This window comes from Vanacampus margaritifer, chromosome 1, assembly GCF_051991255.1.
Source record: "Vanacampus margaritifer isolate UIUO_Vmar chromosome 1, RoL_Vmar_1.0, whole genome shotgun sequence".
Lineage (NCBI taxonomy): Eukaryota > Metazoa > Chordata > Actinopteri > Syngnathiformes > Syngnathidae > Vanacampus > Vanacampus margaritifer.
Genome location: NC_135432.1, coordinates 58601083 through 58613762, shown reverse-complemented (window position 1 = coordinate 58613762; position 12680 = coordinate 58601083).

Below are 12680 nucleotides of genomic sequence, written 5' to 3'. Positions count from 1 at the left end.
ACTGTCCCACTTCTCCCAGTGCAATAATCAATTAGCGGCGACATCCACGCGAGAGTTGCAACTCCCGAAGGCTTTGACTTTGGACTGGCAGAGGTTAGAGGAAAACAATGTGGAAGCTGCCTTATCGCCTAACACACAAACGTTTGTTAAGGCTCCCCATTAAGTTCCACCCTTGAATTTGCATATTAATTGCATTTTAGCTCTACTTTCCCGCTTTAAGGCTTGTGTTTATAGGTGCTTCATTTCTTTGAGAAGACACTCGTGTCCGCGGGGAGCTCACCTGCAACAGAGGACAAGAAGTGAATTTCCACAGGAAATTGCTTTAACATGAGTGTAATCGAATTTTCACCCACACACACCTCGAGTTGAGGGCCTAGAGGGCTCGGCCGCATGTGGATCCGCTCGATTCACGCAGCGTAATACCACATATGCGACCATTCTGAAACAAGTACAAAATGCAAATGTTTTGAAGTCATCTGGCAAACACAGAACATATCACGTCACAAATTTTCGTGCTTTGGCAGCTTTCTCCAGAAATCTTTGAAAAAGATGTGAAAGTTTTAATGACTGGATGGAGTGTGGGGGGGGGGGGGATAAAGGAACAGCTGGAGATTCTGTAATGTAATTGCTATTCTTATATGGGAGAGGTACATGCAAGCTGTCTGGTCTTGAAAAAGCCGTACTGCAGTTTTATCCTCGCGCACAAAGAACAGGTGATGGAGCGTTCCCTTGTCCCGGTCTCCAAAACAATGTGGCCATATGGAGCACATTTGAATATGAAGCAGCAAATGGCACTTATATATGTGCGATATCCCATCATACAGAGGCAGGCTATTTATTATCATCATGGTAATAATTTCTGTTCACAGATTATGATTTACATGTATTTAATTGAGATGCGTGTGTGCGATTTCATAGAAAGAAAGTTAGACTGTATTTTTTTGTCATTAGTCCAGGGAGAAACAATTGCAATGTTTACATGGACAAACATTGTCCTATTGAAACCTGATGAAGTCATTTCCCAAATATAAAATATTACGATTAGAGAGGGTTATTTAACTGGATTTCCTCGATTGACAACGGGAGAAATGTAAAATTCCAGTTGTGGAGAGTTGAATTGATTTGCATTGAAAATGAACAGCTATGTTATGATGCAATATAACATATTGTTGTCAGACAGGAATGTTCGGATGACATGTCCCGTATCTCTACGCATGTCCTATCTATAAGTAGCTATGTGGGGAGTGGACATGCCTGAAGGCTACATACGCGCTACATTCGAACCGGTAGTTTTGGTCATGGGAACATTTGGCCAGTTAAAGCAACGTGAATATTTGACCGGCTAACTAATGAAAGGGAGTTTTCAAACTTGGACGTTGGACCTCAGAGACAAATTATCTTAGCGCTAGCTAGGATCATGCTAATAGCAATGTTGATAGATTTAAAGACTAAAGTCTTAGAAAAACTTTCCGCTATTTTGGACTGTAGGATACCTTTATCTCCAAACTTGTGTTTGCTAGGTGACCTAACAACAACTGACTTACCACATTAACAATTTCAATCTACACTTGTAGCCCTTACTATCGCTAAAAAAACAATTCTCAAACACAATACTCACCCACATACAAAAAAAAGAAGTATACATATATATATATATATATGTGTATATGTATATATATGTATATATATTTAAAAAGAGAAAAAAAAGAAAAAAAAAGAAAAAAATGAGATTTTTTTTTTTAAAAAGGAGAGCAATGATGATGTCAAATCGAATGAACAATACTGAGCTCTCCTGGAAAAAAAAAGAAAAGAAAAGAAAAAAAAGATAGATTTAAAATGGGATCAAAGAGGGGAAAAAAACATCCTCAGTTCTGCCGTTGGTTAGTGTTCGACGTGGTATCTGTTGTTTTTAACAAAATAGGTTAACCTTTCCGTGTTTTATATGCTGTGTCAACGTGCCGCTGTGTGCTCCACTTCAACACTTTTGAATGAGATAATTGAATATGGCTTTGTAAATATATCAAGATAAACTGTTATATACTATAAGTCCGTGGTAGAGTGGTCGTCTTCCAACCCAGAGGTTGTGGGTTCGATCCAATGCCATTGTGACCATGGTGAAGTATCCTTGAGCAAGATGCTAAACCCCCGGTGGCTTTGTCAAAATATGTATCTTAACAGGATTTATTTATGAGCTAATATATATAAATATACTATGGTCTTGTGTAGAATAAGGCTATGTAATGTTTGGTTGAGCTAAATTCCACCACATGAGATTTTTCTTTATTCTTCTTTTTAAGTCAGAATCTAATATCCGCACTCAGAGGGGGAGTGACTCAGTTCTAGGACATTGATTTTCTTTTGTGCTGCTGATTGATCTGTGGCCTGGTAATGCTCAGTATGCCACTGTCTACAAGCAGACCTTGATACAAAGCAGCTGCAAAACAAAAACAGAACATGTATATCGTATACATCCATATTTCTAATTCCCCAAATTTGTTTGTTCATAGCTTTATTTAGGCGACCGCATGATGATTAGTTGCCGCTATGCCACTGGCCTCCATGTGTAATGCCCTTTCCAGTCTAGTGTGAATAAAATGTGAGCTGTAGCCTGGGAGTGTCATTACGACCTCAATCGCAGCGAACCACTCCCCAGGCCTCCCCGTGGCGGCACCCACTGCATCACAGCCCCCCCTCGGAAAGGGTGCATGCGCGCACACAAACACGCACATGCACAAATTACACCCCTCAGCCTTTCCATTAGGCCATTTGCCGCAGCACGCTTCTCTTAACATGGTTGTCTGACTGCTCAGTCTCATCTGTGCTAATGCAGACTGGGTGTAGCCGCACCCCCCCCTTACATCCACTCTCACCCCCACCAATGCGTGCATGGAAGGCGGTGTTACTTTTGGGAGGCAGACAAAAGAAATGCACTGGGACTTTGCAGTGCAGTGCATATGGTACACAACAACAGGCGCTGCTGCTTTTTAGGGAGCTTCCTATGTGCCGTGGGTGTACATATAAATGTCTTCTGAGGGGGTTTGGTCGGCACGCGGTGGGACACACAGGGCTGCTCTCCCGCAGATGCAATTAGACTAAATGGGATTATGCCTATCACATTTCAGACAGGCCGGGCCTCACAGCCACCTGGGGAAGAGGGTGATGGGTGGAAGAGGAAGAGGAGGAGGAGGGGATGGTGAAGAGAAAAAAGAGGCGGAGCGGATGCAGGGAAGAGGAATGCTGTCTCTTAGATACCGCATCCCGTGTAACGCCTCTTCCCGTGTGCTGGCGCATACCTTAAAAAGATCTGTGATTTTACCGGATGTCACATAAGCATTAGATGTATTTCTGACCTGACATTATAACGGCATAGTGTGCTGTTGTTGATATGATGCACTTTAGAAGTACACCTCCTGTGGTTTAAGGCTAAATGTCAGAAGGAAGGGTTGACATTTTCACACCAGGTGATTGGACCACAATATTTTCCCCATTGGGGGGTGTACTCTTCAGGATTGTGTTGGACAAATGGACAAAGAGAGCCCATGAGTACCAATACATTAAGTCACCAGTAAAAGCATATAGTAGTTTAAATATGAATAAATAAAATCATAAATGTTTACATAATATCCTACAGATGCTATTAGATGAGAGGCCTTCGTTTGTATTGTATTGGAACTAGGGGTGTCAAATTTTTAATCGTAATTAATCGCATGACGAATCAAACTCATGATTAATCGGAAATTTTATAGCTGTTCGAAATTGTACAATAAAATGTTTTCATACTCTTGTTAACATAAAAGTGGAAGAAGGCTTAAACTAAGAAATATGGCTGCATCTTTTAGTCATACAGTAATCACACAGTAATTTCATAAGAATTCATAAAATTGAGTTATAATTAAAAAGATGTACTTGTAAAAGTAGTGTGATATTGATTTGTGTTGAGGTCATTTTTCTGCCACTAGATGGCATAATTGCATTTGTAAGACCTTGATGACAGTTTAGTGCATTTTCTTTTCATATTAAGAACTATTTTATCTTTAACATGAAGTACTGTATCTTGTGAAATTCTGCACATTTTTTAAATTGTAAAATGCAATTTGACTCCAGTCTCCACAAATATATACATTATTATAAAATGCATTACTGCTAAATTGTGATGTGGACATGACTGCTGCGTTGCGAATGGAATTCCCCCAGTACAGGCTATCCAAGTAAGAGGCAGTCATTAATTGTGTGTTAAAAATTTTTTTTGTGCCGTTTAAGGAAGTTTTTAAGTTTTTAATTAACACACTCATTTTGACACCCCTAATTGTAACACTTAAAAAAAAAAATCACTTATATTATTAAATAATTTCTAATATAATCTAAATAATCTAATAATTTGAAAACAAAATGAATTAGCATTATTATGTAGAACTGCAATACTAAGAAATACATGGCACAATCTTTAATCTGTGTAAATAACTTGTTTTCCATGCTTTAATTCATCTGGGAGGCCGTGTACATCCATAGGTGCTGCTGTTTTGGTTAACAATATAGTTTAACTGTGCTCAGCAGTTTGTATTCAAACAATAGTGTCTTTCCTGGTGGATAAAGAAACAAGTCTGTTAAAGATTTTGTGTCGGTGTAAGTCTTTGTTTGGGAATCTGGCAGACAACTTGCAGGCATTTGTTTTGACATGTGCCTGGTGCACCTGACAATTTGGTGGCTGAAAGTTAGCTAAACTTTATGCCTGCTTGAACCATGTCTAATGATTGGCGCAGGTAGTCAAACTCTGCGGACACGTGTAGTTGATGTCAATATATTTCTATCAGAAATATGACACCTGTGTGCAGCGAAATCTCTGAACCAATAGAAATGTATTTATTTACCACATTATCATTATCATCATTCAATAAACATCTGAAAGTGCATCGGAAACCGTGAGTTTGTAAATTCCCTTTTAAATGTCTTCCTCTGTCAGGAATGAAATGTCACAGCACTGTAGCGCTAATGAAACACGAACAACGTTCCCCTCCATTGTTTGCTGTATCGTAACTTGCACTGCTTCGTACCAATATTTCGGCGGGCTCTCCTCCGTATTTTCCTCTTTTGGTAGTACATGGGGGCAGGACTGGCAGTCTCTCTTAGCCTCGCTCTCACATTGATCAAAAAGGAGCGAGCGTGGTTCCCAAGCTCAATTGCGAGCCCACTGGTGCCAGCTGTGTTTGGGACAGGCCCGTATTGGCCGGACTGACCCTGATCACACACTGTCATTGTTCCCTGGGCCTTGTAAACACTGAGCGGGCTACAGCAGACACTCTCTTGTATAGATATTGTACCATTTGATATGAAATATAATTCCTTTTTGTCAATGTGTAGCTTGTCTGTAGATACGCTAATGGAAGGTGTTAACTTTTTAGATCGAAGCTTATGGGGTTCCACAGAGGGAACATTTGTCACTGCAAGCAAATAACTGTCTTAATGATGAGGGATTAAACATTTATGGAGGACCTAACCCTCCTCCTACACTTCCAGAGCACAGGGGACAGAAAACGGATTTGGTAGCATAAACGGGGGAGCTGTGATAGGCTACGGACCATTAATTACTGAATTTGTTGACGTTATGACAAATAGTGTTGCCATGGCCCTCACCAGTGTCCGTGACTTGTACAAGGCCAGCTGGACAACACTACACATGTGCAGGTTGACTTTAATCGATCTTGATCTTTTTCAGCCTCACTGCATTATGACAGAAGTTCGATTCAAGCACAAAAAAAAAAGGTAAGCCGTTTTTAGGAATAATTTCTTTACTGTCTGTGCTTAGTTTCTCCCTTCACACTATTTCTGTTGTTGGTTCTGTCACTGTGTCAACTGGTGAGGTGACACCGCAAGTGTGAACATAAACAGCAGTGCTTATTTCAACCCAGACCAGGATCTTTCCCAAAGCTTAAGCATGGCCTATTTTTCGTCAAGGAATTAGCCTTTTAATTCTGCTAATGAATTTAAATTGGGTGTTCAAAAATGGCTCCACCTCAGCTCACTGTAAAGCAGCGGAACCATATGATTTCTCCCCCCTCTGTCCTCCAATACTGTCCAATTACAGACGCTCCCCAACTTACGAACGAGTTACGTTCCGAGCGATCGTTCGTAAGGTGAATTTGTTCGTAAGTTGCTTCAGTGCTATATTTTGTATTATAATTTATGTTTAAAGAGAATACGTACAGTACTGTACTACGTATGTTAGAGAGAGAGAGCGAGAGACACACACAGTATGTACATGTACGTAATAAGATAAATAAAATGAAGTTTAACTTACTTTTGGAAGATGTACTCGATGCTTAAGGATTTGATGGAGGAGGAAGAGGAGGATTTTATATCATGAGAGGTTCTTCGTCGCCGCTGGAATGGGCTTCAAAAGTTACTTCCTCCTCCGTAACTTCAATGTAGGAAGAAGTTGAGGGTCGCGGAGAAGAAGATGAGGGTTGATGAGTATCTTCCTTGGAGGATTTACTAGAAACTGGCCGAAAGAAGCGATCTAACTACGATTGCACAGTTTTCTTCTTTTTTCATCATAAATGATGCGGTAGCACTGTATGGCATCATTCAATTGATTTGCAACCTTTGTGCAACGTTCAATATTTGGGTCTTGCTGCTCGAAGAGTGCGATGGCTTTATCTATGAGCGACAGGCGTTTCTTCTTCTTCCTCCTCCTCCACACGTTGCTGAGCCTCCAATGCTGGGTGAGCTCTCACAGCGCCAAGCGTCGGTATTAGCGGCGGAAAGAAGCACTACAGTACTCGGAAAAAGGTGCGCAATACAAAATCTAACTTACAGCATCTGTTTCCGAACATTTTTTGACATGCGCGCATGCGCGCAGAGATGTTCGTATGTACCGTTGTTCGTAACTCGAATGTTCGTAAGTAGGGGAGCGTCTGTAGATACAACTGAAAGTCAGATACCTCAAAGGCTGTCCACCAATACCAAATCTCATTCTGGTTTGTTGCAAACCCTGTCATTGGAGTCATGTGCACAACTACGTTGTTGTCATTTTTCCTTCTCAACTTGAGGTCAGTAGTGAAAGAAAGGAAACAGTATGATGTGTTTGCACTGTGCGGGGACGACCCCACCTCCCGGCCGCCCCTCATCCTGACGCGCGTGTGGTCAACAGTGCCCCTTAGGGCCATCCACTATAAATGGTGACCTAAAATCTTGGAGGCAATTTGTACATTCCCCAGTTGGATTGCCAAACACAGTGGAACCTCTGAAAGACCAAATTTGTGGTAAAAATATACCAAAAGGCAACATACTCAAGGGAGCACACACTGTACTCTTCTCTTGTTTGTTTCGCCTAAAGCAAGTTCCACGATGGTTATTAACCTTTAACAACACCAATGTATCACATTGAGTGAGCACAACCACCATTCATCACTGATTTTAACAATTTGTCCGAATGAGTCTCGGGTGAACTGCGAAGGTCTAAAGACTGCCTCATTTATAGCGCTAAATGACTTGGGCACCGCATTCTGAATAATGACTCCTTTTTATAGGAGACACTTAAGATTGACCAGGCTGGCGCTAGAATAATAGCTGCATTTATGAGTCAAACGTATGGCGAGGAGTCACAGAGGGCATTGTGGGCCTATCTGTCTCCTGCTGCATCTCAGAATCGAGCAAGTCACTGCTATGAGCAAGATGGGTTTTTGCTTGTTCCATTTTTTTTTTTTTCCCCGTGCTTGTTATCAGCCTTCACAGTAGACGCATCTCGCTGCCAGCTGCTGGAAGCTGGCAATTAGGCTTTGCACTTGAAACAAGGTGAGTCAGGACCTTTTAATGGCGCAGCACAGAAGTTGCGCCGCACCGAGGTGCGGTTGTCCAATTACGTTCAATGGTGCTGCAGGATTGCATGTGCCATTGTGAATGCTGTATATGACAGTTGTAATGTTACATATGTAAAAGCGTGCTGCTTCTCATCCTAGACCTTGATGGTGGGGGCGCTTCTGTTTAGTCTACTTCACCTTGTTTCCTTGGCCCCCTTACTTAGGCAACCTTGAATGTGCGTGTTGGTGAGCGTGAGCCAGTGAACACAGTGTCATGTTTGCTCCGTCTTACACACACACACACACGCACACGCATGTGCTCAGTACGAATAGCGAGATACATGCACATTATAAAGCGGTTCTTAAATAGAACATAGCGTGGGCTGAAATAACAAAAGGATATCTTCGTTATTTTCTGCTACGGTTAAATGCAATTATATTAATTTTGAGCTATTTACGCGTCTATTTTCATCTAGCTTCCCTTAATATTCTTAATAGTGCGTGACAGAAAAGGCATTTACATAAAAATATTTCTGAAATTCAAAGATCTAAACCCTCCAGGGAGTGTGTATTTTTTTTTTTTTTAAACTGCTACTGCATAACAAGAAAGCCGATAATCCTTTACGGATTGGTTTTATCCGTTGTAAGATTGTGTTCTACCTGAAGTCTACATTTTTGTCATATAATGCTGTATTCTTTAATAATTATAAGTGGATTGTAACTGACACAATACATTCTAAAATAGAATCAACAAATACTACTCCACTCCTGATTGGTGAGCTGGTTTCACGCTCATTTCTGATTGGCTGCTTCCTCGAGCGTCAGTTTTGAAACTGTTGAAAAACCTAGAGAAAAACCTAGGGATGTTTCATACCTCTTTTTTTCCAGTGCGAGTATTCAACTCTTGAGCAGTCACTGTACTAGTACTTGTGATAAATACCCCCCCCCCCCCCCCTCAAAAACAAACAAACAAAAAAACAATAACAGATCATTTTAAATTGAAATTTTTGGTGTATTTTTAAAAACACTTGCATTCTTGGTTTGGACTAAAGATTTTAAATCTTGATTTTTTTTTTTTTAAAAATGGCATTTAAATCTTCCGAGTCAAAATAGTGTATATTCATATTCTCGGTTTTGGAAATCACATTCAAACAAACCTTGAGGGAATCATCAAGCGTGTGTGGATGTCTTGCAAGGAGCTGTCGTTCTTTCATTCTTTTGTTCTCCAGCAGATAAAGAGCTGGTTGACAAACACATAAATATGCATTCATCTGTTCTGCTTGAGCGATTGTGAAGAACTGTCAAGCGTCAAATGTGTAAAGGTCATGCTTTTCTTGCTGTAAGGGAAAAATCACGGAGACTATGGTTAGGGCACTATTTGAATAAACTATGCAAGGAATTACAAGTAACCTTCAGGGATAAATGCACCCCCCAGCCCCCACATTTTGCCCTCTCTGGCTTCCATAATAAAATACATCCAAAATGTCACCATTCCAGATGAGACTATAGATTTATTCTCATCTTTCATAATTTCAGATGTCAAGTTTTTTTGTGCAAGTACTAAAAAAAAATCCAATAGATACAAACGTGGAGGCCTCGTTCCGTCCCCCCACCTTTCTGGGTGGAGTGTGACAGCCGAGCAGAATGTGGCAGGTGGGGGTCTTTCAAACCGAGTGCAGGGTGACCTTGCCACTTCCTGTTCAGAAAGCACATTGGTAGGTAACACTCGAAATGTGCCACAGACAAGTCCGGCAAACATCCCCTCCGGCCTCACGGCAGCAGGTGCCACATGGCGGGCCGCAGCGTTCAGCCGCCCAGGAGACGTAGGCGAGCAACCACCCGGGTCACCGGCGCCCATGTTCATGTCATGCACAGAAAAGGCCTTCTCAGCAGGCAGGCGGGCACGGTGCCGTCCTCTTCTTTTTTTCTCGGTGACAGAGTCGAACAGCTCGTTTGCATGTGCTTTGTGTCGACTCAAGCAAGTGGCTGTCGGGGATAATTAAAAGTAATAGTGCTTAGCGCTTTTTGGATTAGTGCACTAGACAACAACAACATTACTGTCTGGGTTAGTGTCTTTGTTTATGTTGCTTATACGAGGTGTGACAATAAAGAAACGAGACTATCAAACTCAAATGGACGCTTTGCTCGGTGTTTGGGCCAACTCCAGTTGCGTGACAACAGTGTGCTACACAAAAGTCTGAAAAAGAGCGAATCTATTTTTCTGCTACAAAACATTTTACTGTAAAATCCTGTGAAGAACTAATTTCTCTGTAAAATACAAAAATTACGCAGGGGGATTAACAAGGGATGAAAAATGTTCACGTTTGTTTTGTGGAAAACACTACTTCACTTTTATATTTTTATGCAGATCGTGAGTGATCGGCGGTCAAAATGAATACACAGAGACTGATATACTGTGCTAGAACAAATGTGCCTTTTATTCCCCGCAAACAACAATCAACACACTTAAACGCTAAGCAGCATAATATGATCATCATCAGCGCTTACCTTGACACTAGACTGGAGAGCCGACGTTCCAGGTAGAACGAGCTGCAAAAGGGCTGGGCGATCGTACGTATCCCACAGCTGACTTTACCCACACCGTGTGCCGCTCCGTCTTTTATTCGTTAACAAAAAGTTGTGAGCGTGAGAAACCGGGCTGGCCAAGCCCTCTCCCAGGCACCCTCGTAAACATGCTTCCGAAGCAGGGAGGACTGTAGTATAAACAAGGAAGAGTTCCCAGGTTGATTCCGCCTTTTATTCACAAATTGTTGGGCACCTGGATTCGTACAACAGTTCAGGACAACAACATATCCTTATATAAGAGGTTACATCTCAAACCATGGTTATTTTCCCTTCAACGTTGTTTACACAATACAACTTAAATATACAACTGTTGAACACTAGTTCCTGTATGTACTGTAATATTTGGCTGTCACATGACTTACGATTTCAAATTCAATTTGCGGTTAAAAAATATACATTATAATGATAGGCAGGGGCATGTGTATGTTTATAATATAGCCGTATGATTCATAACTGCCTTTTAAGAGAAACAATAATGTGGCTCACAATGAAAATGAATTTGAAAACTAACAACCTGTACTGTGCCTTCCACCACATAGTCTATGCCAGTCCCAGTTGCATGTTCAGTGGCATGAGTACAGAAGAGTCTAAATGAAAATGGCTGTAGTGAGCTTTTGCGTCTCGAGCAGTCTCATTCCATGCATATGGCAAATTTTACACATACACAAACACCAATAAAAGGATGACAGTTATTTTATATGTGTGTAGTGTTTATTTACCAAATGATATTGTTAATTACTGCCCATAACATCACATCTTTCAGACATTGTTATTGAACAGGGATTGCTTGGAGTACATGTTTTAGGTTCCATTTTTGCATGTTCTTAAATCAAGGCTAAATTGACCCCATTGAGGACAAGCGCTATAGCTGTGGATAGTTGGCCGGTTCTACTTTAACTTGGAAATCCACGAGACACAAAGTGCAGGTACTTCTTTGACAAGTCATCCTGAAATAAAATGAAAAGAAATAAAAAGAAACAAACCTTACCCTCGTGCTGCGCAAAGAGGGCAATAAAAGTTTATTCACCTTCAAATGAAAATGATTTCTTGGATTCACAGGAGTGAATTTTACTTAATGTTAAACGCAGTGTAATAATATATGCAGTCAAACTTTGAAACATCAAACGTAAATAAACGCCTGCTTGGCAAGGAACCAAAGCAGGATTTTAAATACCTTTTGAACAGATGAAAGCGAATGGTCTCAAATGGTGCAATGAAAAAAACAGTTTGATTTGAACCTACATAGAAAACCAATCAGATATCAAATAAAACTGACTGTGATATGCACTTGAATGATGTATATCGTAATTACTTTTTTATGTGCCACTGGGCTTGGATTCAGACCTTCATTTGATGATACTGCACCTATTTTTTTATTTTTATTAAAGGGGCAAAATAATAATTGAGCAAAAAATAAGCATTTTTGGAGGGGGCACATTGCTTTAAGAAAAACATCTTTACAGTCATTGGATGGATGAGGCAGTCATCCATCAAATACTGTACAGTGGGTCAGGGACTGGGCTATGTTTGGTGGGCGGCTCCGAGTAATCTAAATGGTGACGCTGAGCTTCAAGGCCCCCCAAGGGGTTGCCCTCTCTCTCTCGCCTGCACTGCAAACAGATCAAGGTTTACTTCTTGCCTATTTCTAGGTCATTATTTATTATGTAAAACATCAACGTCCTTGGCCACCGCCGCACAGGATCTTCTTCCGCCCCCCAATTGACAGATCTCATTATGCGATAAAGGTGTCAAAGATAGCTCATAATGCTACAGAGAAATGTAACACCATTAGCGGGTCATTGTCACTGTTCTAATGTGTCCTTTTAAGCCGCTTAGTGAACTGGTGTTGAAGTGTGATACAGGGATTAACCTATCAGAGAGTTGCTGCGGAGGAGTTGAGCCGCCACTGATGAGGAATTTTTTGGGAGGGGGGGGGGGGGGGTGGCGATATCTTCCCAGGCGCCGCGCGGAGTTATTCCTAAACACACATACTGTAGCTCCCTTGGATATGGTGGATGATGTCTGCAGGCATGAAATAAGGTTTCTCTTTTGCCTTTTTTCTTATTTATTTTTTTTACTTCCTATTGTGCACTTTCGTCATTTATTTCTACCTACACTAACTGGTATCTCCATTACTTGGCTGTACATCAGCTGTGCATGAATGTCACAAATATTAAAAACGCCTCAATTTACAGCCAGGCTGTGATGAATTATTGGGCAGATTTTGTGTTTGAGTTGTGAAATCGCTTTAAGAGACAGCAAATGCTGGATTAATTGAAGACTATAAATGGTCCATAG